Source organism: Narcine bancroftii, chromosome 8 (genome assembly GCF_036971445.1).
Source record: "Narcine bancroftii isolate sNarBan1 chromosome 8, sNarBan1.hap1, whole genome shotgun sequence".
NCBI lineage: Eukaryota > Metazoa > Chordata > Chondrichthyes > Torpediniformes > Narcinidae > Narcine > Narcine bancroftii.
In genome coordinates, this window is record NC_091476.1 from 30218982 (window position 1) to 30246966 (window position 27985).

Below are 27985 nucleotides of genomic sequence, written 5' to 3' on the forward strand. Positions count from 1 at the left end.
ACATGCAGATAATCATTTCTGACTGCAGGGATTGGATGGATTTGCTCATCTTTGATACAGTGAATGCTGTCACCACTGTTGTTCAGTCTATTATACAATGTTAATAGCACAAACAGAAATATGTTACTATTTTGTCATTATTTTAAATATAAATTGACATTCTAACAGTCCCACATTTCCCTGAACTGAGAATATCTGTCGAGCATTGAGTGAGAAAGAAACAAAAAATAAATTGAAGCTTTCCTGTATTACGAGGGGGATTACATTTCAACAGTGTTATAAAGTGTTTTGGGAGATCTTGAAGTCATGAAATGAACAATAAAAATCCAAGACTTTCTTTTAAATGTTGCATGGCGGAGTTGTTCTTTATTGCGGTGAAGTATTGTCTCTCAGATAGTAACTGCTTGTGGGGCATTAGTTTTCCCATGCTTGAAGTGACAGCACCCCTGAATTGTCAATCAGTGGTGAATGATCGGTGCCAGCCATCTCCATTACGCTGACCTTCTTACTGCAAGCTTTTACACAAAAAGTGGTGAAGATTTAAAATTTATTTTGGCACTGCCCCTTATATCGGCAAATTAGAATTGCTGAGACCCCATCAGACATCTGTGCTGCTTTTCCTTTATCAGATTAGAAAATGTTTATTCAGCCAAGCAGAGTCTGAATCAGCAAGAGTCCGTTACAACATCCACTTCAAGGATAAATTATGCATTGAACATAGAATAAAGTAAGACAAAAAAAAGTGGTAAATATGAACACAGGATTTAAAGGTCAACCAAATCCCATTCTTTCTATTTTGATCTTGTTTGATAAAATAGTTTGGAAATATTTATAAAAATCAAATTTGTCTCAGAAAAAATAATCATACAATAAAAAAAAATCATGGAGAACATGGCAGCTCTGCTGCTGGTGTGATCCTGCAGAGAGCAGCAAGGTGGCCAGATGTCCAATTTTAGACTGGACGGTCTGACATTTGAGCACTCTGTCCTCAGTCCAGTGCCACCACGAGATGGATATTTGTCCTCCAATTGGGAGGGTAGGGGCTGAAAGGGAAAGGGAGGTGGTTAAATGCAGCACCCTGGGGTCCATAGGCCATGCACAGCCATGTTTCTTGCGTGCAGGTGGGAGGGCCAGCTGGTGGATTGGAGAAGCAGGGCCAGCCGATGCATGCACAGTGGGTTAGTTTACTGGGGCTGTTTGGCGCGGGCACCGTGGGCCTGCATACAAGAGAACGCTTAGCACAGACATGTAGTTCTGGCGCGATCGGCAGCGTTTCAGTTAGCCTATCGACATCAATTCCGTGCCGCCCAATTACATTCAATTGACCTACATCCCCAATATGTTGTTTTATATGATGGGAGGAAACCAGAGCACCTGGAGGAAACACACAGAGACATGGGGAGAATGTAGAAACTCCTTACAGACAGCGCCAGTTTTGAATCCCAGTCAGTGGCACTGTACCAGTGTTGTGCTAACAGGGACACTAACCATGTCGCCCCCTGGTGCAGCAACGCTTTGACACCGAGGGTAATGGTAGAGGTTGTTTTTGGGATTGGATGTCTGTTGCCTGTGATATCCTGCAAATATTGAAACTGTTTAAATACACATGCAATTTGTAATATACATGATTTTTTTTGCAAATGACATGAAGATAGGCAGTTGTTAACGGTGTGGAATCAGTCTTGGGTTGAAAAGAGATATTAATGTGTTAGAGAAATGGGCTGAAAAATGGCAAATGGTATTTAATCCAGATAATTTTGGGTGTGTTGATGATCTTAGGGCATACACAATGAACAGTAGAGTCCTAGGGAGTACTGACGACAGAGGGACTTTGGAGTATATCCATAGATTCTTTAAGGCAGAAACACAAAGATAATGAGGTGAGGAAGGCGTGTGGGGAAACTGATGTTCATTTATTGTGACATTGAATGCAGAAGTAGGGAAGTAAAGCCGAAACTTTAGAAAAGCAATCGTCCGATTTCAGTGGATTATAGCATGCATTTCTGGCTACCAAGATAGAGGAAGGATGTAAAAGTGCTCGAGAAAGAGCTGGAGAGATTCACAAGATGTTTCCTACAATGGAATAATTAAATTGTGAGTGGACACTAGAAAAAGCTTTGTTCTCCCTGAGCAGAAGAAGTTAAGGTATACAAAATAATGAGGTTTATAAATAGGTGTTGAATGGGAAGGGGAAAGTTTGGTGGATTCAAAGAGCAATGTGTCTGGACACAGGCTGAACACAAGATTTTTATTAAAACCCATGTAAGGTGATCGCAATAAGGGTCTCTCAAATGCTCCTAATGTTCCAACCTCCATCACCACCTTTGGCTTGGCATTCCAGGCACCCATCATGTGTGTAACAAAAAAATTTACCCCTGATGTCTCCCCAAAACTTTCCTCCCTTCTCTTTGTACAGATGTCCCCTGGCATTTACCTCCTGGAAAAAAAACTCTAATCTCATGAGGCAAAACTTTCCCCTTACAAAGCCAAGCTGACTATCCCTGAGAAGACTGTAGTTCTCCAAATGCTCATAAATCCGGTCCTTAACATTCCTCTCCAGTAGTTTGCACACCACTGACATAAGACTCACTGGTCTATAATTCCCAAGATTCTCCCTATTACCTTTTTTAAACAAGTGTTGCTATTCTCCAATCCTCTGGCACCTCCCCTATGGCCAAGCAGGACTCAAAGATTATAGCCAATGCCCAGCTATCTCTTCCCTCCTATCCCACAGCAACCTGGATATATCTCGTCCGGCCCCAGGAACTTATCAATCTTAATGCTTTTAAGAAGATCCAGCATTTCCTCTTTCCTAATCTCAACATAATCCATCTTGTTCTATTCTGACCTCACTTTGATCAAGGTCCTCTCCTCTGGTAAATACTGAAGCAAAGTATTAATTTAGGACCTCCCAACCTCCTCTGCCTCTAGACACATGTTGCCTCCTTTATCCTTAAGTGACTTTACCTTCAATCTCATTATACTTTTGTTCTTCATGTTTGCACTTCCTGAAAAACAAATTGACACTGGATTACATTCATGAAACATCTGGAGGAATGTTTGGACAAAGCCAATGGATCAAGTGCTGGGAAAATGGACTAGTCAGAGGACTGGTCACTGATGGTTTGGACAGGTGTGGTAGAATGCCCTGCTTCAAAGCTGTGATTTTATTCTATCAAGTGTCCAGAAAAATCAGGCTATTCCAAATGCAGAGAGGGAAGGTATACATGGTAGTAACATTACAAGGAAGATGGTAGAAATGATGGAATATTATAGAGAAATTATGGACATCCATTGAATGTCAAGACTGATGGAAAGTGAATGCAAGGGCAAGCCTATTTTTGCCATGGGTGAGAGAAGAGGACCAAACAAAGTTGACAGATACAAGGCGGCATGGTTAGCATAGAGGTGAGTGCAATGCTGTTACAACGGCAGCGACCGGGACTGGTGTTTGAAACCCACACTGTCTATAATGAGTTTATATGTTCTCCTCATGCCTGTGTGGGTTTTCTTCAGTTGCTCCAGTTTTCTCCTACGATTCAAAACATAACGGGGTTGTAGGTCAGTTGGGTGTAATTGGGTGGCACGGGCTCGCATGTCTAAATTAAATTAAAACTGGAATGATTTAAATGTCTGTCAGCCATGGTGGAGGATCAACCTCAGTGAAGAAAGAGAAAAACTCATTCAAATCACTAGTGAGGAAGATAGTGTGGTCTTGTCGAATACAAAGAAGACAACAAAAGTGGAAAAATAGTGATTTTAGGATGGGAGGAATGTTGTCAAGGGAACCTGAGAATACTTATCATGAATACCCTCTGGGGTCATCACTGGATGCTTCCCTTCAGACTGAGGGGTTCACAGTCATCACTGTATTCTGTTTCTCTTTTCAATGCAGGAACTATATCTATGAAGCCCTGAGGCACTAGTTTGTTTCCCATCTCTGATTACCCATGGAAAATCCTAACACATTATGCCAATTATATAATCTGATGCAAGGTCAACAGGTTGAAATGTTAATAATACCTTCATTCATAAATGCTACATGATCCGTTAAGCATTTTGCTTTTGAATTAATTGCATCAATTGGATTTGGATTTGGCTGATAAAACAAAGATGGATTAAAAATTAACTGTTATCAATAATTGTGACCACAAAGCTGCTAAAATGGCTTTAAAATTCCAAATTGCTCACTAATGTATTTTGTTGATGGAAACCTCCAGATCATTTATTAAAATGGGAGTCCAGACCCACTCCTTTAGGGGTTGAATTTTAATTATGTTTTCAAATAGCTGAGCAAGCAGTATTGTTATATTCAGCTATTAGCAGACATTTGGATGGACCATCTGATACCAACTTACATCTTCAAGATGGTGGTGTGGAGCTGCCACAAGGGTGAACAGTGACAACCACAATCTCTCAGACTTCCTCAGTGTGGCCCATGGCCCCAATTGTAGATTGGAGGTGGCACCAGTTCTTCCATTGAAAAACCATAGAGTTCACCACCCAAGATGGCAGTGTCCATATTGAGCAGCACAGTCATTGAGGGTGGTGGATTAATCCTGTCTACTGGCAGCCCCTGGGTTATGAATGAGATCGGTTCCTAAATCTCTCAAAGTCGAATTTGGAGGTAAATTGGAACAGGTACATATGGTTCTTATTTAGTGTCAGTTAGTCAAATGTTTGTCTTAGTATATAATATATTTTACCTTTCTATGCATATAAAACTACTGGAGTCAATTTCTTGAAGTCAGCATCAAGGAAAGTTTGTACAGAGCTTTTCTTTCTCCCATCATAAATGGTCTTGGAGCAGCTGCAGCCCTCGGTAAGTGTGTGGTAAACTTTGGTAAAACTCTCTGAATTAGGATCTCGCTCCTCTAACTTTGCCATCCCTGCTTCAATGAGGACAAAACTTTTTTGGGTTCTGGAGTGTTTAGGTCCCAGTTGTCTTTCTCAAATGCTGCCATCTGCCACTCCAGGTCCAAAAGACTCTTCATTGGTCAGTTCTTAAGCATGAGTGTCAGTAACTCTAAAAGATTATGTCTAACTGCAGTTGATTGCCAATGTCAACCACAGCCTGTCTGGTTTCGACAATGTTGTCAGCTGTAAGCCCCTGAAAAGCAAATTAGGTCACAATTTGTTCTACAAATTTCATATTTCATATTTTCATATTTGACTGCTTCATTTCATCCCAAAAATCAGCAATAGATTTGAAGGCATCATAGATGTTATTCTTTGGCTTGGCTTCGCGGACGAAGATTTATGGAGGGGGTAAAAGTCCACGTCAGCTGCAGGCTCGTTTGTGGCTGACAAGTCCGATGCGGGACAGGCAGACACGGTTGCAGCGGCTGCAGTGGAAAATTGGTTGGTTGGGGTTGGGTGTTGGGTTTTTCCTCCTTTGCCTTTTGTCAGTGAGGTGGGCTCTGCGGTCTTCTTCAAAGGAGGTTGCTGCCCGCCAAACTGTGAGGCGCCAAGATACACGGTTTGAGGCGATATCAGCCCACTGGCGGTGGTCAATGTGGCAGGCACCAAGAGATTTCTTTAGGCAGTCCTTGTACCTTTTCTTTGGTGCACCTCTGTCACGGTGGCCAGTGGAGAGCTCGCCATATAACACGATCTTGGGAAGGCGATGGTCCTCCATTCTGGAGATGTGACCCATCCAGCGCAGCTGGATCTTCAGCAGCGTGGACTCGATGCTGTCGACCTCTGCCATCTCGAGTACTTCGACGTTAGGGATGAAAGCGCTCCAATGGATGTTGAGGATGGAGCGGAGACAACGCTGGTGGAAGCGTTCTAGGAGCCGTAGGTGATGCCGGTAGAGGACCCATGATTCGGAGCCGAACAGGAGTGTGGGTATGACAACGGCTCTATATACGCTTATCTTTGTGAGGTTTTTCAGTTGGTTGTTTTTCCAGACTCTTTTGTGTAGTCTTCCAAAGGCGGTATTTGCCTTGGCGAGTCTGTTGTCTATCTCATTGTCGATTCTTCCATCTGATGAAATGGTGCAGCCGAGATAGGTAAACTGGTTGACCGTTTTGAGTTTTGTGTGCCCGATGGAGATGTGGGGGGGCTGGTAGTCATGGTGGGGAGCTGGCTGATGGAGGACCTCAGTTTTCTTCAGGCTGACTTCCAGGCCAAACATTTTGGCAGTTTCCGCAAAGCAGGACGTCAAGCGCTGAAGAGCTGGCTCTGAATGGGCAACTAAAGCGGCATCGTCTGCAAAGAGTAGTTCACGGACAAGTTTCTCTTGTGTCTTGGTGTGAGCTTGCAGGCGCCTCAGATTGAAGAGAGTGCCATCCGTGCGGTACCGGATGTAAACAGCGTCTTCATTGTTGGGGTCTTTCATGGCTTGGTTCAGCATCATGCTGAAGAAGATTGAAAAGAGGGTTGGTGCGAGAACACAGCCTTGCTTCACGCCATTGTTAATGGAGAAGGGTTCAGAGAGCTCATTGCTGTATCTGACCCGACGTTATAATTCCTCATGAACTCCCTTAAGATCATCAATCATCTTGGGTAGACCTGAATACTGTTACAAGGTCCACCATCAATAATAGGCTTAAAAGGAGGCTCTCTCTCCCTGATCCATTGACTAAAGAAGCAATGTAGTGTTGGTAGGTAAAAATATGACCTTTACATTGGGGTAAAGGACATCTAAAGTGTTTGGATGTCGGGGTGTGTTATCAAGCACAAGGAGAATCTTGAAAAGAATTTTTTTGGCCAAGCAATAAAGTTTAACAGCTGGGACAAAATGGTTCAAGAACCAATCTTCAAAGATGGCAATTGAAACCCAAGCCTTTGCATTTGCCTTCCAAGTAACAGGAAGGGATGCCTTAATGATGCGGCAAAGTGCCCTCAGATTTAGCAAGCGATACACACCAAAGGCTTGAGCTTGAAATGCCCAGATATGTTAACCTCAAGCAATCATGTTAGCCTATCCTTCAATACCTCTTGCCCTGGTGCACTTTCTTCCTCTTTCAAAATATAGCCCCTTTCAGGGATGTGTTTTTCCATGATAAGTCGGTCTCGACTACATTAAATGAGTTAGTCTACGTGGCAGGGCAGGTGAAGGAAGACAATGGAGAATGAAAAGAGATTTATCTGATGGTGTGAAATGATGATTCTGTGAAGGGGTAGTTCAGCTTGTTTTTATAATATCTTGCTAATATTGTAAACTTGTACAATACTGTATGGTCTGGGTGATCAAAGAAATTCTCTTTGTTCTACACATTACTCCCTTCCACCTTTTCTGCTACCTTTACTCACTTGTTCTCTTTCTCTGGTTTGAAGAAGTGTCTTGGACATAAAATGCCAACTGTTCCTCAAAACCTATTCTATTTTGTTGCCTTCAATTACCTCTCACAGGTATACAACAACAGAATCGTTAGAATGACCACTACTCAGCAAAAAAAAAAGAGGCAAATTATATCCAATCTGATAAACTGTGGAAACATATCGTTAACAAAATTATTTTTTTTAAAAGACCGTAAGACCATAAATCATATGGGCAGAAATAGGTTATTTGGTTCATCCAGTTTGCCCTAAACTCAATTATGAGCTGATCCATTTTCCAACTCTACCTCACTGCCTGGCTTTCTCCCCATAACCTTGTTGCTCTGACTAATCAAGACCCTATCAATCTTTGCCTTAAAAACACCCAATGACCTGCCTCCACAACTACCTATAGCAACAAATTCTAGGTTTATCACCCTCTGGTTGAAGAAATTTCTAGGCATCTCTGTTCTAAGTAGGCAGCCTTTCTTTCTTTCTAAAATATTTTTTATTGATTTTAATAAATAGCTTATAATATTAATACAAGACATGACATGGATAGATACACATCATCAATAAAAGCAAACATAAATTGTAAAAGATATCCATAATTCATAGTCCAAATATTTTTTAAAAAAAGTAAACTAATAATAGAAAAAAGAAATAAAAAAAGCAAAAAGGAAAGGGAAACAAAAGGAAAATAACAAAAAGGAGAGATAAAACAAAAAGTAAAACTCAATACCCCTCCCTAACAGCTTTGCCAGATGCAATATATGATTAAAATTAAAGGACAAATGAAGGGAAAGAAAAATAATTGAAAAAGAACATGGAAAAGTCGGTCAATTAATTACATTGAAGTGAAATTATAAGAAAGCATGTCATAAATGACCTGCACAGTATATGAAATCATATCTGAATTATTAACTGAATAGCAAACCTTTTCCATATTCAAACAAGACATGATGTCACACAAACATTGATCATGTGCAGGGGTGAGGGGGGGTGGTGGCAACATTGTTCCATTTAAGTAAAATCACTCGCCTCACCTAAAGAGAGGCAAAAGAGATAGCACAACTCTGAATCAGAGACAAAGAAGAATCATTCGCTCCCATTGTACCAAAGAATGCCACCAAAGGATTTGATACTAAATCTATATTAAAAATTGTAGACAAAGAGCAAAGAACCTCTCTTCAGCATTTTTCTAAACTAAGATGTCCAGAGCATATGAATTAATGACGCTTTTCCCACTCCTGCGCCTGTCACAACAAGGACACATATCAGAGTAAAAACAAGACAATTTATGTGTAGACATATGTTCTCTGTGTACCACCTTAATTTGTAATAAACAATGATAAGCACATAATAAAGAGCTATTCACCAACTTAAGAATTGTGTTGAAATCCACATCCAATGTAGTCAAATTTAAATCCTGCTCACAAGCATTTTTAATTTTAAATAGTGAAGTTGGTTTAAACATAACAATTTCTCATAAATAGTGGATATTAAACCTTTACGAAAGGCATTAAACTAAAATAACTCATCTACAAAATTTGACTCAGGCTCTCTTGGAAAATCAGAAAGCTGTGATTCAAGCAAATATCTAAAAAATATTGAGTTTTCGGCAGGTTAAATTTAGCAGAAAGCTGCTAAAATGATGCAAAATATCCATCAATGAACAGATCCTTAAAAATAGCATCATGCAAAGAAGGTTGAGAAAAGTGATTAGATATGATGTGGCTTGAAAAAGAGAAATTATGACATGCAAAGTGTTTTCTAAACTGTGGCCAAATTCTCAAAGAATATTTAATAATTGGAAATGGAAGTAAAGAACTGAGAAGCGCTAAATTGTAAAAAAAAAAGGGATACCCATAATGGGTGGTCAGAATGATGATGAAAAAAAGACTAAAATGTAAGATTTCGTATATTGACTGCCCAATAGTAAAATCTAAAGTTAGGCAAAGCCAGACCACCATTTTGCTTGGATATCTGTAGAATAACTTTATTAAGGTGAGGATGCTTACTCTTCCATATGTAAGACAATATAGCTGAATCAAGGAAGACCAAAAAAAAATTTAGGAACAAATATTAGAACAGATTGAAAAAGATATAAGATATTCATTTTAATGGAACTTACATGGCTAACAAGAATTGTAGACAACGGTGATCATTGAGTTAGGGAATGCTTCACTTGTTTAAATATAGCACAATAATTCTCCTTAAAAAGATGTTTATGATTCTTTGTAATTGTAATACCAAGAAAGATAATGATCTTAAAAGGAAAACCATCATACATTGATACAGGAGAATTCAATGGAAGGAGTTCACTTCTGTACAAATTCAATTTATATCCTGAAGATTGATTGAATTGTGAAAGTAATAACATCATATGGGGAGAGAACCAACTGGATCTGAAATGTTAAGTAAAAGATCAACTCCATAAAGGGAGACCTTGTGCTTAATCCCTTTCCTTCATATCCCCAAGATGTCTTTGCACTCACAAAAAGCAATTGCTAATGGTTCAATCGGCAGATCAAATAATAAAGGACTTAATGGGCATACTTGATGAGTGCCACATTGTAGATTGAAAGGTTGAGATTGTTGTAAAATAGTAAGAATTGTGGTGAAGGGATGAGAATTCAATAATTTAACCCTTGTAATAAAATCAGAACCAAAATTTAAATTTTCAAGAGTTGTAAACAGATATGCCCATTCTTTTTGATCAAAAGCTTTTTCTGCATCCAATTAAAGAATAAACGCAGGAATTTTCCAGAAGGCAAAAGACACCCTTTAATCCTGAATTTGTGCCCTGTTGTCTAAGACTCTTGCACCATGGGAAACAACATTTTAACATCTACTCTGTCCACACCATTCAGCATTCAAAATGTTTCAATGAGATTTTACCCCCTTCCCCACGACCCCCCCCCCCCCCCCCCCACCATTCTCCTAAATTCCAATGAATACAGGCCAAGAGCTGTCAAACACTTCTCGTAGGATAACCCTTTCATTCCCGGAATCATCCTAGTAAAATTCCTTTGAACCCTCTCCAATGTCAGGACATCCTTTCTTAAATGAGGACCCTAAAACTGCTCACAGTACTCATGAGATCTCTCTGGTGCATCAACATCACATCCATGCTCTTCATTCCTCTTGAAATGAATGCCAGCATTGCAATTGCCTTCTTCACCACTGACTCAACCTGCAAGTTTACCTTCAGGCTATCTTGCTCAAGGACTCTTGGGTCCCTTTGCATCTGGGTATTTTCAATTTTATCCCTATTTAATAGTCATCCCATTTATTTCTCTTACCAAAGTTCTTTATCTTCCACTTTCCAACATTATATTTCATTTTAAATCTTATTAACAGTGGTCCCAGGTTGCTCTTATTCACCAGCATCCTGCACATTGATACTCAATCCAGGCTTCATTACGACTACTGGGCTTCTTTAACCTCAATCTAACTATAAGTCCACCTGTATGCACATTCTTTTGCACTATGACCAACTGTGAATTTTTAAAATTTTCTTTCCCCTTCCATTTTTTTTCCTCTCCCTTGCATGTTGTGCCTGTGTATGAATCTAGGGCGCTGCATTAAGTAAGACTTTCATTGCACGTGTACCTTGTATGAAAGTAGATGACAATAAAGGACATTTAGATTTTGGAACACCTTTATTCAAGAAGCTGGTGGAAGACACCCTGAGCTACCTTTACTGTGGATTTTAGTTGGCCAGTCCCACTTAATCTGCTATGAACTGTGATGTAACATTTACTATTGATTTCATGATAAGTGAACACCATCATTAATTGAACAAACAATCCTGATATAAATATTTTAAAAGAAACATTTGCTGCCTTAAAACTGTAATAGTCAAGTTACAAGGAATAAAACAAAAAATCACTTTGTCAAACAAATTACTTTTCCTGTTGACTTTTGTGGAATGCAATAAATAGAGTGCATGACACATTTCATCACCTCAGGATACTCCAAATTGCTTTAGAGCTAATAAAGTACTGACGAAGTATAGTCATTGATGTACCGTGAAAAGCATAGCCCCAAATTGCAAATAGCAAGGTCCAATGGACAGCAGGGTAATTAAATAATATATCAACACCTATTGTAATATTGTGGGATTAATATTAGCAACATGGAAATTGCCTCCACACTTCATGCCACAATATCTCTTCTATCTGAGAGGCCAGTTGTAACCTGTTTGTCAGCAGATACAAAAGATAGATCTGAATTTTATGATGTAGGGCCTGAAAACACAAGTGTCAAACACCTAAGCATCAGCATTTCCATTGAGACACAGCCGACTTGAAGATCAGAATCGTTATCTTGCAAAAATGAGAACCCAACTCTTGGATATCTCCTTGTTCCTAGCCTTGGTTCATAACACCACCAACAAACACCAGGCTCTGACTTATATCGGGACATCATGATTAACACATTTAATGTAAGGTATCGGCTGGTGGAATATAACTTTTTGCATCAGCTATACCTTTCTTCATAATAGTTACATAAATTGAAATTGGAAATATCAGACCAATGTTTTCGATGTGATTAAGAAATAGGTACTTTCTTGCATTTAGCCTGGTAATACCCTAAAGTGAATCCTTTCGGGGAAGATTTGGGTAATCTGGGGGGAAAAAACATGGAATTTAATACTCTCAGTCACCTGAATTATTTTTATTAGGGAATTTAGAAGATGCAAGACCTAAAATGTGACAATATCAATTAAAATTCATTAAGCTCTCTTTAGCAGTGGCTAAATCCATAGCAGTTACTTGGAAATCTGATTCCCAACTAGGGTTAGCCAGGTGGAAGATAGAAATGCATAATTATGTTTCCCTGGAGAAGATCACTTATAAGCTCAGAAACAGGTATGATATCTTTTTAAGACTATGGAATTCATACCTAAAGTACATCAGGGTAAATCATTAATGATCCCCCCCCCCCCCCACACTCCCTTGTCTCTTCCCCCAGTGCTCGCAGCGCCGAGGATCCAGGTTATTTGTCTCTTGATGGGAATGGGATTTATACTAGGTGAAGCCAATCTTTTCCTTTCTCTTTTTTTTTTCTTCTTGTTTCTTGGGAGGGGGTAGTGGGACAGTTCCTCTTTTTTTTTCTATATTATATTTCTATTATCTTTTTCTCCCTTTGTTTCAACATAGAGATTGAATTTGCATTTTTGTAATATTATTGTAATTTTTCTTTATAATAATTGAATCATATTTTGACTTTTTTCTCACTATTTAATATTGACATGCAGATCAATATTTGGATTATTTTGTTAATATTATTGATATTGATGTTTTTCTATTTGATTAGTCTTCATTTTGACTGCATGTTGATTGAAAATTATCAAAATAAAATATAAAGAAAACAAAAAAAATATGGACACCAGGCTACTGTCTGCTCCATTGTCACTTATCTTGTTGCATCAGGAGATCTCATCCCCACAACCTCTAACTTGATGATGTACCAGTCTTGCACTTCCCACTTCTATCTCTCATCGAAAATCCACAAACATGACAGGCCTAGCAGGCATGATGTTTCTTGCTGCTCTTGCCTCACCAAACTTGGCTTCTGAGATATTTCCCATGCCTTTCACCATTTTAACAATTTCTGATTCCTTGGACCAAACCATCTCACCATTATCATTGATCACAGTCTTCACCTACCTCCACTTGACAACCGTAAGTAAATCACAAAATGCTGGAGAAGCTCAGCAGGCCGAACAGGGTCCTTTATGTAGCAAAGGCAAAGATACGTGAATCATCGGTTCTGTATCTTTGCAATTACTACATAAAAGATACAGTTTGACCTGCTGAGCTTTTCCAGCATTTTGTGTTTTTATTCCACCTGCCCTCGGCTTTTTGGTGGAACAAGGTCTGACCAGTTCCCTCCATCAACACTCTCATTTGCCTGGCAGAACATTTTCTCACGTTCATTTACTTCCCTTTTATGACACTCATTTCCTACAAATCAAAGGTGTATTCCTAGGCATTTGTATGGGTCTCAGCGATGCCTGCCTTTTTGTTGGCTACATGGAAGTTCTTTGTTCTGACCCTATGCTGGTATTATCCCCTAGCTCTACATCCATTACACTGATGAATGTTGTGGGGCTGCTTCCTGAACCTGTGCCGATCTTGTCAATGTTATCAACTTTGCCACCAACCTCCACTCTGCACTGAAATTCACTTGAATTCATTTCTGACACTCCTCTCCCCTTCTTCAATCTCTCTGCTTCCATTTTGGGGAAAAATTATATCATGACATTACCTACCAACCCACTGACTCCTATAGCTACCTTGACTGCACCTGCTCCCACCTAAGCATACCATCTCTTTCTCCTAGTTTCGATGCCTTCGCTACATCTACTCTCAAGATTCTTCCATTTCAGGACATCTGAAATACCCTTTTTCAAACAATGTGGATACCCCTCTGCTGTGGTCAATGGTGTCATCCCCTGCACTTCCTCCATCTTCAGGAGTTCCACTTTTATTCCCCTCTCTCCAAACAGAAAAGAGATAAGGTCTCTTATCCTTTTAGTGCATCATCTTCCATGAATTCTATTAGTTGCAACGACCCCACTACAAGACACATCTACCCCTCCCCACCCATTCTCTCTTCCATAGGAATTGCTCCCTCCATGATTTCCTTGTCCACTCATCAGTCCCACCCACCTCAAGTAACACATGCACCTCCTCCCTCACCACAATCCATGGTCCCAAACCTCTATTCCAAATGGGGCAAATATTCACTTACACGTCCTACAATCTCATTCACTGCATTCAATGCTCCTCTACATCAATGAGACCAAACGCAGACTTAAGGACCATTTTGCAGAGCTCTGTCCATAATGGCCATCCTGAGCACATAGTTGCATGGCATTTTCACTCTTCTTCCCCTACCCTCCCCCTCCCCATTCCCATACCACCCTGTCTGTCCTGGGATGTCACCACAGCCAAGTAAGGCACAACGCAGCTAGAAAAAAGATACCATATTAGTATGTTGTATAAAAAGGGACGAAGAGTTAACATTCAGTAGGGAGTTTGAAAAACTGCCTCAATGGTGTTCTAACAATATCCTTGTACTCAAAACCAAGAAAATGATTGTGGACTTTTGGAAGAGAAAACCAGAGATATACGAGAGAAGCCTCTGCCTCAAACCTCACATCCTGTCACTGCTTCAATACTTCCTTGGTCCCGATGAGGAGTTTCAGCTCAAAACATCGACCTTTCCCTCCACTGATGCAGGTTGACCCACTGAATTCCCTCAGCAGAATGTGTTTGATCTCAGAATCCACCATCTTCAGTCTCTTGTGTTTCTCCAGAAATACTGCCCATTAATTAACTTGAATCATGAAGTTAGAATGCAGAAAAGCAAGATGCTTATTTCCCCCATCAGAGCATGTTGTGTCAGTAATGTGGACTGAGTCCACGGTAATGATTAAAACAAAGCAGAAAGCACTGGGTTTGATCATTTTAAAGAAGTGTTGTACACATTCGACCAATGTACATTCTGCTGGCAGGAGAATTATTCATGATAAGATCCTACTGCTTGACAAAATCATATTGAGCCTTTTAGTTTTGAACATCTGTGGTCTTTTTGTAATGGTGCATTTACATTTTTGTTTGGCTGCAAGTTGCTGAATTTTGATCCAATGACAGTAGAGGATGCTTAAGTTGGGCTGGTTTAATGCTCTGGCCAGGCTATCTAGGTCAAAGGTAGGGCACTGGGAGTGGCCACATTTATATCGTGTACTGAAACACCCCATGAAGAAAAAGTAAAAGCATGCTGAAATGCTGGAGGAACTAGGTGATCTTTCGGTGCCCCCAAAAAAGCAAAGATATATTGCCGACATTTTGGGCTTGAGCTCTTCAAGGAATAAGCAGAATGAGCCAGAAACAGGAAATCTCAGAATTCAGATAATGCTGGTTGGAGGAGGAATCCAGACCATCCAAAGGTGTTCATTGGATATGGGATGAGAACCTATCATGTCTGTGCAAAAGGAGGCAGGGAAGGGAGAGACAGAACTGGGGGAAGGCGATGAGGGCTGAAATGTCGGCAATATATCTTTGCTTTTTATGGATGCTGAAAAGCTGGATGAGGTTCTCCAGAATTTTGGTGTGTTTTTTTTACTACAATCACAGGGTCTGCAGACTTTTGTGTTTCACCACGTGGAAGAAATGTGCAAACGCCAAAAGCAGAGTAAGGGAGCTGAATCCAACAAAGCTGAAGGTCAAAATATGTTTCCATTCTCTGCAACCATCTTTCAATGTTGCATTATATTTTTTATGGAAACAAGTCACTCAAGCTTCATCACATATAAAATGTTATAATGTCACAGAAGGTAGATTTAAAAGCAAATTTTGTCATGGAACTGGTGCCAATGTTAACTTTATTAAAAGCATTACAAAGTAAAACTGATTTATTGTCTCCATCCAGAATTTGTCTCAGCAAATAAACCCTTCACAGCCAAATAAACTCTTCACAGCCCTTTGGCAAAGCATTAATTTCCTGTCAATGGTGAACAAGCAAACAGGAAAAATAAACAGCATCTGCAATAGGGACCTGAGGACAAATACAGATTGCTCAATGTCTGAAATCAATATTCTCAATTGATCAATTTGATAGGAAGAATGTTGAGATGCATCATCTAAGTCTTCAGTGCATTTTATTAGCAAAGGACCATTTCCTCTTTGTCCTTATCTTGTGTAAATATTATTTATTAGCTTGACCCATGATGAAACAGAGGGAATGGGTACTAAGCTCTACTCCAGTAACTGCCATATGATCTTGGACACACAACAAAGAGCAAAATCTGAGGAGACCCAGAGGAAGAAAAAGGGACTGAATGAAAATAAGGAATTGCTCTTACCAACATTCATTATGATGCAAACACTTCCAAAACCAAATAATTTCTATTGCTCTTTCACCTTTTATTGAGCATTCTGTTCATTTCTTGCTGTCTTGTGTTAGGTCTAAGCTTTTGAATTGTCACTCTGCTTTCAAATCCCTTCATAGGCACAAACCAACTCACTTCTCCAGAATGCTCTGCTCCCTCCACATCTGGCATCTTATGCCTTCTTGATTTTAATCATGTTCCATGAAGGGCTCAAGCCCGAAATGTTGATGTATCTTTACCTTTGCTACATAAAGGCACTGTTTGATCTGCTGAGTTTCTCCAGCATTTGTGTGTTTTTTCATTTATCCACGGTGTCAACAGAATCCCGTGTTTTACCCTTTTCAATTGATAAAGGTGCCTTCAGGCCACAAACTCTAAAATCCCCTTCCTAAATTACCCGCAATCTACTTTCTCATGTCCTTCAAAACTTGCCTCATATATTCAGAGATTGTTTGCTGTCAAGTTTTGTTTAACAATACTCTTTTCAAAAACTTTGGATGATTTACGATATTAAAATCTTCCATGGATATATATTTGTATGTCATGAACACAACAATGATGAGGTTGCACTACAGAGAAGAGGAGGAAAAATCATGTGTGAGACTAACAACCTGAGTCTCAATGCGGATAAGACAAAGGAGTTGATTGCGGACTTTAGGAGAACCAGGAATGGCCACCCTCCACTACACATCAACAGCTCTGTAGAAGGGAAAGTGGAGAGCACTAAGTTCCTTGGAATTCACTTAATGAGTCACCTCTCGTGGACACTCAACATCTCCTGACTTGTCAGGAAGGTACAACAGCGATTGAAACCAGCAAGGCTAACGGCCAATATTAAGTCATCCTTCCATCGGAGCTCTCTCAAAAGCATCCAGACTCGTGCATCACAGTGTAGAGAAATGGGTCAGAGATAAATACATAGGACCATAAGAGTGGCAGAGAGGATCACTGGAGTTTCTATTCCCCCCCTCCCCCCCCACCTCATCAATGTGATCTAAAGAAACTGTTGTCTGAAGAGGGCGTGCAAAATTATTGAGGACCCCTTCCACCCTGCACACAGCATCTTTCAGCTACTCCTGTCTGTGCAGGAATATCAGAGCTAGCATCACCAGGCTGAGGAACAGATCCTTCCCACAGGGAGTGCAAATGCTGAACATCTGCTCACATTAACCATCGAGACTCTCATATTCATGAAACAATATCTATTTATTTATTTTTATAGATGAAATAGTTTCCAGCATATGAATTGCTTGTCTGTATGTGTGTTACATCTGGTTATGGTTCTGCATGTTTTGCACTGAGGACCGGAGAACGCTATTTCATCGGGTTGTACTTGTACAATCAGATGACAATAAACTTGATGTGACTTAAAATCAAATACAAACAGGGAAAATGCTGAATAATGCTCAACAGGCCAGGTTGCATCTGCAGAGGAAGAATCTATCACTTTTCATCAGGGATGGGAAAAGTTAGAGACAGATGGACCAAGCAGTAGAGCTATGGCTTCACAGCTCCAGCAACTCAGGTTGAATCACAACCTCCAGTGCTGCTATGTGGCATTTCCATGTTGTCCCTCTGACTACATGGCTTTTTTTTCCCTTGCATCCCAAAGACATGAAGGTTGATTGGCTAATTGCCCAACATAAGTTGATTCCAGTAGGTAGGTGAGTGAAGAATTTTTAAAACATTTTAAATTTAAGTTTATTTTTTAATTTTTTTTTTAAATTTTAAATTTATTCTTAAATTTAGACATATAGCATGGAAACAGGCCATTTCAGCCCACAAATCTGTGCCACCCAATTTGTAACCCATTAACCAACAACCCAGTATGTTTTAAGCAGAGGGAGGAAACTGGAGCCCCTGGAGAAAACCAATGTAGACATGGAGAGTGCAAATTCCTGACAGTCAGCGCAGGATTCAAACCCTTGTACCATCCTGATCGCTGGTGCTATAAAAACGTTGAGCTGCTATGTTAACAGTGCCGTCCTTGTGGCCTATGATTGGGTGGAAAGCAGGTTAGATAAAAGAAGAAAAAGGATGTTGGCAGAAGGCAAAACATATATGATAAGTTAAGAAATAAGAGTGTGGTCTGGTGTGAATGTGACTAGCAATGGCAGAATTACAATGCAAAATTGTTGAAGAGTTTGGGAGACTGTAGTGTGTGCAGATGATATGCAATTCTTTGAACTACATGTTGAGAATAGAGGAGGACAATGTGAAGGTGGCTCCGATGGAAATTAACGGTCCTGCAATTGCAACGAAAGGAGCCGTTCCAAAGGGTGCTTCCACAGACATGGGTATTAATTATCTCAGTTTCTGTGATGGTATTTTCACATAATAAACAATGAAAATTTGCTACTTTTACACTGGAGACAAAAAAATTCCAAGTTATTGCATAACATGTATTACACTTCAAAAGTTTTAATTTTTAATTTGGAGGTCAACAGAGTAATGTGCCCTACCAGCCCAAGAACACCCACTACCCAAATACACCACTTAATCATTTTAATTATTAGAAAAGTGAACAATGTTCTGGTTTTCTTCATCTTAGGGAGTTGCCAGCTAAAAATTTGAAAGAAAGAGGGAGAGAGAGAAAATACACATCATATTGCCAAACCATATTAAAGGCCGGCACTTCTTCTGCACAGTGGCATTTTTTATGTGCTGCTTAATGGACCTGACATTAAATCTGATTGATAAATGTAATTACATACTTTGTGTCTCAATTTCCGACTTTTCTTGGTCTGCCAAGCTTGAGATGCAGGAAATGTACAGAAGATTACCTGACTCATCCCATCAAGATGAGTGTAATGGACATTCTGATGTCATTTTAACAAAGTTCACATATGCTTTCAAGTCCCTTAGATTACACTAGCCAATCATATTGTACCAGGCATCATGAACAAGTTTGGTGTGTTTTCCCCATTTGTTCAAAAGAATCATCTTTAACTCGTTCTTCATTGGGGAAACAGATACAGTTGATTGGTTCCTTTCAGGAAGTTCCAGTCAGTGTAAGCTCGAACCTCCTGAACAATCTTCGCCAGCTCCACACTGGTCTCATACAATGATTGCACTGTGTATTCAAAACTTCATCCACATTTGCTGGAACCTATGATCGTCTAATCCTCAATGCCTACACCCTTATATCCTTTTGTTCTTCCCTCTCAAGCTTTTGCCACTTCCCTTTTGAATTACTTCCATAACATTCAATGGGAATGATAATTATGTAACTTGTGCTTCTCATGGATTTTCATTTCTTATTTTTTTTAGAAGTAGTGCACTTTTTCTTTATATTGCCATGTAACTTTGGAATGGTTTAGGTCTTGAATTATATAATCATATTTTTAAGTTTTCTTTTCTCATTTTCATTTCTTTTTATCCAAATATTCTTGAATCGATAATGTTGTATAAAGTTTTTAAAAATCTTAATGATTTTGCTTACTGTGTTATGCATCAATAGTTTTTCTGTATGTATTATAAAAAATATTGAGAGAAAATAATTAGCACTTGCAACATTTAAAAGCAGTGGGCAGAGATCAGCTCCCACAAATTGCCAATGTAGGCGTGTTAAACCACGGTGAAATTCAAATGAAATCAATTTCTTCTCAAATGCAAGAACACACGTGTTGGAGGAAGGCAATGTTTTAGTCAATATCTTACCTTATTTTTCTGTGCTCCTTATTGTTTCTGATGAAGGCAAGGGATGTGTAGGAATTTCAGCTGTGAAGCTCGAATCCCACAAGCCTGTGGCACGGCACGTCAACCCATCAACCTGCTGTGCCACTGCCTGGTGTAACATCAACTCACACATGATGCAAAATAAATTAATGATCTCTCTCTGCTCATCGCCATCAAATCAAGTTTAAAACAAGAACAAAGGAAGAAAAACACAAATTAGTTTCCTTGCAAGTTTAACTCCTGACAATTTAATGCTCGCAAGTCTGATGAAAGTAATTACATGAAAAGACTTAAAGAGCCGCCACAGCTTGGAACATTAACACAAGTGAGAATGCAGGGAAGGTTCGCAGTCTGCACATAAAGGGAAGCAGATTTGAACAAAGAAAGAAAGATGAATGCAATACACCTTTGAGGCACAGAATTGGTATTAAAATAGAAAACAAAAGTTGCAAATACTCAGCAAGTTTAGAGAGCAGTTGGGGAGAGGAATCTGATGAGAGGACAATGACCTGAAATATTGACTCCATTTTCCTGTCCACTGCTGCTCCCCTCAGTCGAACATCTGTGCCATTTTACTCAAAGCTCGACTTCCAACATTATTGATTCAGAAATTGTTGGTAAGTTCTCTGACAGCCTGTCCATTCATGTAAAGGAATTTGTGAAGAGGTAAAGTCTAATCAAGGGCTGTCAGCAGGAGATTCAAGATTTTTAAAAATCAGCACCTCCCAATAATAAAAAACTATGTGTTCTACATTGCCATTATTTTTTAAAGTAAAAGTTTTGAGGAGGCAAAAAAAGGCTGCAACAATTGGTATTTCACATATATATTTTAAAATGAACATGTACCACACAATAGCATTGGTCTTGATGAAAAGTACTTCGACCCGAATAACTTGTAATTCTTTTCCAGAAATAAATCCAATAGGAAGAAATCCGTTTGTGTAATAATGTGAAGTGGAGGGATTAAAAAGGCAAATTGATTTATGAACCAATTCTCAATTCGATGAATTAGTTATGTGGGAAATTTAAAATTCTCTGTTTTTACTATGGCTCTACAGAAGTAGAAAAGTGGCAGATCTTTCATTCCCACGCTGTGAGGTGACGATTTGAGTTAATGTATCATGTGGCAGCAGTGTGAGGAGAGATGTACAGATGAGAGGGAAAAGCATTGCTTGGCAAACAAATTCATTCAGGGAATGAACAGATCTCAGATTTATTTTCAGAGTATATGCATGACATCACATGCAACCCTGGGATTCTTTTTTGCTGCAGGAGAGGCAGAATTGCCACTTATTGGTAGTGCAAAAAAAAACCTGTACTCAACACACATGTAAACAAATAAATAAATATAAACAAGCTGAATTTGTAATACAATAAAGTTCAAAAGTAAGAGTCCTTAAATGAGTCCCTGATTAATTTTATTGTTGAGGAGTCCTATGGTGGAGGGGTAGCAGCTGTTCCTGAACCTGGTGGTGTGAGTCTTCTGGCACCTAGACCACTTTTCTGATGAACAGTGAGGACAGAGCATGTGCTGGGTGATGTGGATTTTTGATCATTGCTGCTGCTCTCTGATGGCAGAGTTCCCCATAGATGTTCTCAATGATGGGGAGGTTTTTGCCTGTGATGTTCTGGGCTCCATCCATTACCTTTTGAAGGGCTTTATGTTCAGGGGTATTGGTGTCTCATACCAGATTGTGATGCAGCCAGTTACCACCCTTTCCACTACTTTTAATTGTTCAAGAACTGCTGAAGGAAGCCATCTGTTTTTAATTAAATCCACTTAAGCCTCTTGAACAGTGATGAGGTCAGATGTTGTTATGGATATGGGATGGTTTGAAAAAGGAACAGAATTTTGGTAGAAATAAAACTGATGGTCATATGGATTCCAAGAAATTGGATTCACCTTGGTGATGATATAAGGGTCACAAGATTTGGAGAAATATATTACCAAATTCAGACAATTTGATTTCAATTTCAGAAGAGTTTGGAGTTTACCCAAGTCAAAACCATGTGACACAGGGGTTGAAACCTTGTGAAAGACAGGGTTGAGTTACAGTACCAGAATTGATGTGTGTTTCTCCTGGAAAAGGGGAATACAGAATCAGTGGCTTTTGAAATAAGGAAGACCATTTTGCTGTCTCTGGAAAAAAGACAGATTTATTTTTTTGTGTGGTCAATTCATTTAACCCTTGTCTAGTTTGTGACTTCACTGTGGCAGAAGATAACCACATTTGTTTAAACTTTGTCTGGGTTTGTGAAATCATCATGGAAGAAAATAGCCACTTTGTGAGTAAAGAGGCCTGCAGATATAATGTTTAAAAGCCCTTTATAATTGTTTCTGAACCAAAAATTTAATTCCTTCAAGCAAGACTAAAATGTTGCTGAACTTTTAAAGATACACACATACACTTATGCATAGTGGGGTTAAATTTAAAGTATGTTTAGAGAGAAGTAAGAAATTTTATATTAATAATTTAATTTTAAAAACTATTATTTTGAATTTAACATTGTCTGTTGAATTTTCCATTGCTGTTCCTGTGTTAGTGTTAACAAAGCCACTTTAGTCCCAAGAATAATTGAAACAGTTGTTTGTTTGTAACACTACACATTTGTAGAAATTTGCCAGGATTTCTGATGTCATACCAAACCTCTGAAAACTCCTGAGGAAGTAGAGGCACTGACGTGGTTTTAGTGTGTTTATCCAAGGAAAGATCCTCTGAAATAGTGACTCACAAGAACCTACATCTGTTTACATTCTCCACCTCTAATTCACCCAATGATCACATGTACCTCTTGTTTTCCCTTCCTGAAGTCAACAATCAGCTCCTTGGTTTTGGTGACATTGAGTGTGAGATTGTTGGTGGTGCACCATTCAGGCAAGTTTTCAAGCTCCTGCATTGTGACTCATCACCCATTTTTGTACAGCCATCAGCAAAATGCAGATTGTATGTTGTCATACCAAGCCACACAGTCATAGGTGTCAAGAAAGTAAAACGGGTGGGGGTGGGGGGGGGGAGGAGCTAAGACACAGCCCTGTGGTGCTTCAGTAGTGATAGTGATTGTGGAGGAGATGTTCTTACCAATCCTTGTGGTCTGGAGGTGAGGAAATCAAGGATCCAATGACATTGTGGGATGATAAGTCCCAGGTCTTGGAGTTTGCTAATTAAATTTTAAGGGATCATGGTGTTAAATGCAGAACTCTAGTCAATAAAGAGCATCTTGATGTATTCATCTTTGCTATCCAGGTGTTCACACCTGGATTTCACAAACTCAGACAAATGTTGAGTATAGCCAGTAAGATGTCATCTGCTGTAGACCTATTGCTACAATACGAAAATTGAAATGGATTCATTTCGTTGCTCAGACAGAAGCTGATATGCTTCAACACAAGCATCTCAAAACTCTTCAACCATTGGTCGATAGTCTTTTATTTGTTGAACATACCTCAAGTTGTGATTCTGGGATCGTAGCTTCTCTTGGTTGCTTCAGTGAGAGTAAATCATGTAGGAGTTCCCAATTGGAAGATCAATATGAAAATACAACAGAAATATATTGCCAAATTACAAAAATATAATAAGTGTATAATAATGTAACAGATAAAATTGTAGTTCCTGTAGGCATCATTCTTCTTTGGCTTGGCTTCGCGGACGAAGATTTATGGAGGGGGTAAAAAGTCCATGTCAGCTGCAGGCTCGTTTGTGGCTGACAAGTCCGATGCGGGACAGGCAGACACGATTGCAGCGGTTGCAAGGGAAAATTGGTTGGTTGGGGTTGGGTGTTGGGTTTTTCCTCCTTTGCCTTTTGTTCGTGAGGTGGGCTCTGCGGTCTTCTTCAAAGGAGGTTGCTGCCCGCCAAACTGTGAGGCGCCAAGATGCACGGTTTGAGGCGTTATCAGCCCACTGGCGGTGGTCAATGTGGCAGGCACCAAGAGATTTCTTTAGGCAGTCCTTGTACCTTTTCTTTGGTGCACCTCTGTCACGGTGGCCAGTGGAGAGCTCGCCATATAACAGGATCTTGGGAAGGCGATGGTCCTCCATTCTGGAGACGTGACCCATCCAGATCTTCAGCAGCGTGGACTCGATGCTGTCGACCTCTGCCATCTCGAGATGGCAGGCATCATTAATCTGTGCATGAATGAACTCATTTTGGGATATGAATTTCAATCCATCAAATTCTGTGTAAAATTTACTTTGGTTTGGTTTAATATTGAATATCTTGTCTGTATAATTTTTAAAATAATATATTTTTGATTTACTCTTTCTTTGAGTGTTTAAATTGGTACTGATATTACCCTAACTAAACTTACCTGAAAAAGCCTGAGTTTAAAAGTCCTGCGATATGCTTCTAACTGCTCAGCGAGAATTCGAGTTGCACCAACCCATTCTCTCCTAGAAATACTCATTTCGATTTGTTTTGAAAGTGATATCTCAGGAGTTTTGGCTTCCAGTCAATGAAATGATCTTCATAAAACATGGTTGTGGTGTCTAAAATGAATGGTGTGGGTTGAAGTGGGAGGAAGGAAGTTTAATGAGGATAAAGGGTAAGGTTTTTGGGCAAATAGTGGTTGTATCTGAAATGAGCTGCCAGAGGAAGTGGAGGAGGCAGAAATAGCAACATTTAAAACCACCTGGGTCAGTATTTGAATGAACAAGGTACATAAGGATATGGGGTTAATGCAGGAATGTGGGTGTAGCATACATTTGGTCAGCATAGAGGACTGACAATTGATATCAGCCTTTTAGATTTACTAAATTCTAGCACCAAGTTAAATCGTATTTTATTTGCTGAGATGAAAATATTCTAAATTAACAATGTGCTATCACTTACAAAGGTGAACGTATTATGTGCTGAAATTTCCCAACATCAGGATTAAACAAAGTATATATTTTTAAAATCCTCTGAAGAAAATGGTGTTGAGCAACTCTTCATAGCTTCAAATTACACCAGCATGAACAAATACCTGGATTTGGTGAAAGCAATAAGTAGAGGGCAAATAACTCATCAATGGCATTAATGAGTCAACGGAGATGGAGTGGAAAGGCTTTAAATGTGTCCCATTAATTAGTAGGGTAATTAACAGAGATGCACCAACATGCATTTTATGACAGAAATTGATAGGTTTCTATCTCTGTGCAGACAGGCACTGTAGTAAAGTTGTTCAGTTTGGTTTTTATGAGGCTCTTCTGGTTTGCAGTCATGTGAAAAATTACCACCTTAGTTGAAAATACATCACAAGGATCTAAATAGTGAAGTAAAGATTAACATGAAAACATTTTGCTGATTCCATGGCAGCACAGTGAGGCGCAAATTTTTTACGCTTTGGAGACTACATGGGGCACATTAGCTGTTTGTAGGACCAGAGATCTTTCCTTTGCTCTATAATTGTAAGATCATGATAGAGTAGATTGTAAAGCTGACTGTTTGGAAAAAAAGATTGAAAAGCATGTGCAAACCAAACTCTAAAAAATGTTCTTTATTTATAACACTGGTGGCACGGTTAGTGTAGCAGTTAGCACAATGCTGTTACAACACCAGCAATTGGGACCGGGCTTCAAAACCCACACTGTCTGTAAGGAGTTTGTATGTTCTCCCTGTGTCTGCGTGGGTTTCCTCTGGGTGCTCTGGTTTCCTCCCACTATTTCAAGACAAGGGAAGGCTGGGAACTGCTACTCTAAACCCAATTGTAACTGAAATATTTACTCGATGAAAATTGTCATTGGCCCATTTCCTTAGGAGTTGTGAAATCGGGCACATAACAAGTCAATTAGATATGATTAAAACAGTGGTTTTCAAACTTTTTCTTTCTATTCACATCCACCTTAAGCAATCCCTTACTAATCACCGAGCACTTATGGGATAGGGATTGCTTTAGGGGGGCAGTTTGAAAACCACTCATATAAGCAATGTCAAATGTCAGAAAAGTTCCCTTCAGCTCTCAGCCATTAGACTCTTGAACTTTTCCTTGGTGCACTGATCATGGACTGTCTGCACTATTGCAAGTCACTTTTTAATTGTACAAGGATTACTATGAATATTTATATCTATTTAATGTGTTCACTGTCTCTTTAAGTGTAATTAGTTGGCTCTTATAGTTTCTCTTTACAAGTACCAGATTAACTACAGCATGAATTTCTGTGCATATGAATATTATACAATGTATATGACAATAAAATTATCATCATAATTTTTTGGAATAAAGTCCCAGATTCAAAAAGGATGGAACATGCCATTTGGCCCAACTCACCCATGTTGACCATTACATTTTGGGCTAGTCTCATTTGATGCTTTCCCTTCTAAGTCCTTTCTATCCATATACCTATCTAAATTCCTTTTGAATGATATAATTGTACCTGCTTCTATAATTTCTTCTGGCAACTTATTCTATATACAGAATACCCTCTGAGTCATAAAATTTCCCCCAGTCTCTCGCAATTTTCTCACCTCTTACTTTTAACCTATCTCCTCTAGTTCTAACAAAGTTGGCTTTTCACCAAATCAATTTGGGTTAGAGGGCTTATTGGTAATGTTTATTCAGCAAGGGTGAGGAAGCAGACATGCTGACTTCTAGAAAGCGGGCATCACGTGTCCATTCATACTAGAGAGATAAATTCCCAGGGATTATTTTGTTCCACATTGTACTTGAGTTTATGAAACTATGCTGAGTTTCATTGGTAAATCATAGGTGTATAAAATAGAGCAAGATATTATTTAGCTTGTCTTGGTTTTGGTAGTAATTTCTGGTTCAACAGCAGGTGAAATGTGAGAGTTTGGCCCCAGATGGGTCATGGAGAAGGAAGTGGATGGCTGAAGAAGGTTTGGTAAATAATTCCTGAGCAGAGGCACAGAAGAGTTGATGGTATATCTGCCAATATTGGATGAACAAAGAAGAAAGATCTGAAGGCTTAACCTGGGGCAATTCAGTCTGAATCTTACGCATTCCATGGCATCGGTCTATGATGTTCTCCCCATTTAGCAAAGGTCCGCACTCAAATATTCAACTCCTGTTCTCCTCTAACTGCCACCTAACATGAAATTTGTTTGCAGTATTTCTGTTTTCATTTTCTCTGACATCTGGGTGTGAGAGATTGGTACAGTAAAATTCTGGCTTCTTCAAGTGATGTTCAGTCATTTTCCTTTTCAACAATACCTTCCTGTCATGTAAACATGGAATATTATGTTTAAAATCATAACTAATGGAGCTCCTGCTTCATCAAATATTGCCATTTCACTTTGTCATAAAAGACAGCGTTCAAAATTGTTTCAACATCTTCCGGCCCCCTTCTGTGTTTTGGCATATTTGAGTTATAGGCAAAGAAAATGGATCTGCCTCTCCTGAGCATCTCACAAATGTTCCCCTACCACTGAGTGAATATTTTCTTTCTCAGACTCAACAATTGGATCCAATCATACATTCCAAAAGAAGCAGCCTCTTTATTTTGTTCTTTTATTTCTGGTCCCCAGCAGGGTAACTCCACAAGCAGCCATGTTATTTTAAGTCAGGAAATGAGAAAGATAGTCTAGCATTGCCTTGAACCCAGCAAAATACTCTTCTTCTGTGCTCTGCCAAGATTACACCTGAAGAGGAAAAGCTGAGTTGTCTGCTCTCAATGACAATCATCTTAAAAATTGAAAAGATGACCCCAATACTTTGTACTGTTATAACTGATGGAAGAATACTTGACGACAGAATGAAATACCCACTTATCTGCAGCATTGTCTTGAGATACAGTTCTTTTGCTATTGCATAATCAATAGGTATTTCATGAATATTGTAAACTGAGAACTGAAATTTGTGGATTTGAACTATGGGATATGACATTCTCATTTGTATCATTGTTTTTCACCAACAGACATCATGACCTTTATTCTTGCATCAAGTCATTAAATAGATGCTGTATATTACAATTCTGCAGTAATAGATGTTGATGCATAGTCTAAAATGTAAGGCATCTACCTGCTGTGAGCAATTTACAATGCCAATTGTTCTAGAACTGGAACTGTGAAGCATCAGCTCAACCAACTGTACAGCCCATTCCCAAGTGTAATTAGGAATGGATATTAAATACATACCTTGCAAGCTATATCCTTTGAAAGAACAATGAATCATAAACTTCACCTGGACCAAGGTAAATT

The 27985-nt window shown here is 39.2% G+C and overlaps 1 long non-coding RNA gene across 21 annotated transcripts in view; it reads right to left on the reverse strand.

Moving 5' to 3' along the window:
* Window positions 1-27985, reverse strand: part of LOC138740571 (uncharacterized) — a 589788-nt gene that overhangs the window by 228831 nt on the left and 332972 nt on the right. The window contains exons 9-10 of one of the 21 annotated variants that reach the window (XR_011343027.1): window positions 23297-23335; window positions 19865-20012 (exon numbers count right to left, since the gene is read on the reverse strand). The exons of the other annotated variants lie outside the window; for them this stretch is intronic. This is a non-coding gene — a long non-coding RNA (uncharacterized lncRNA). Of the gene's footprint in view, window positions 1-19864; window positions 20013-23296; window positions 23336-27985 lie in introns of those variants that run through there. 21 annotated transcript variants of the gene reach the window in all.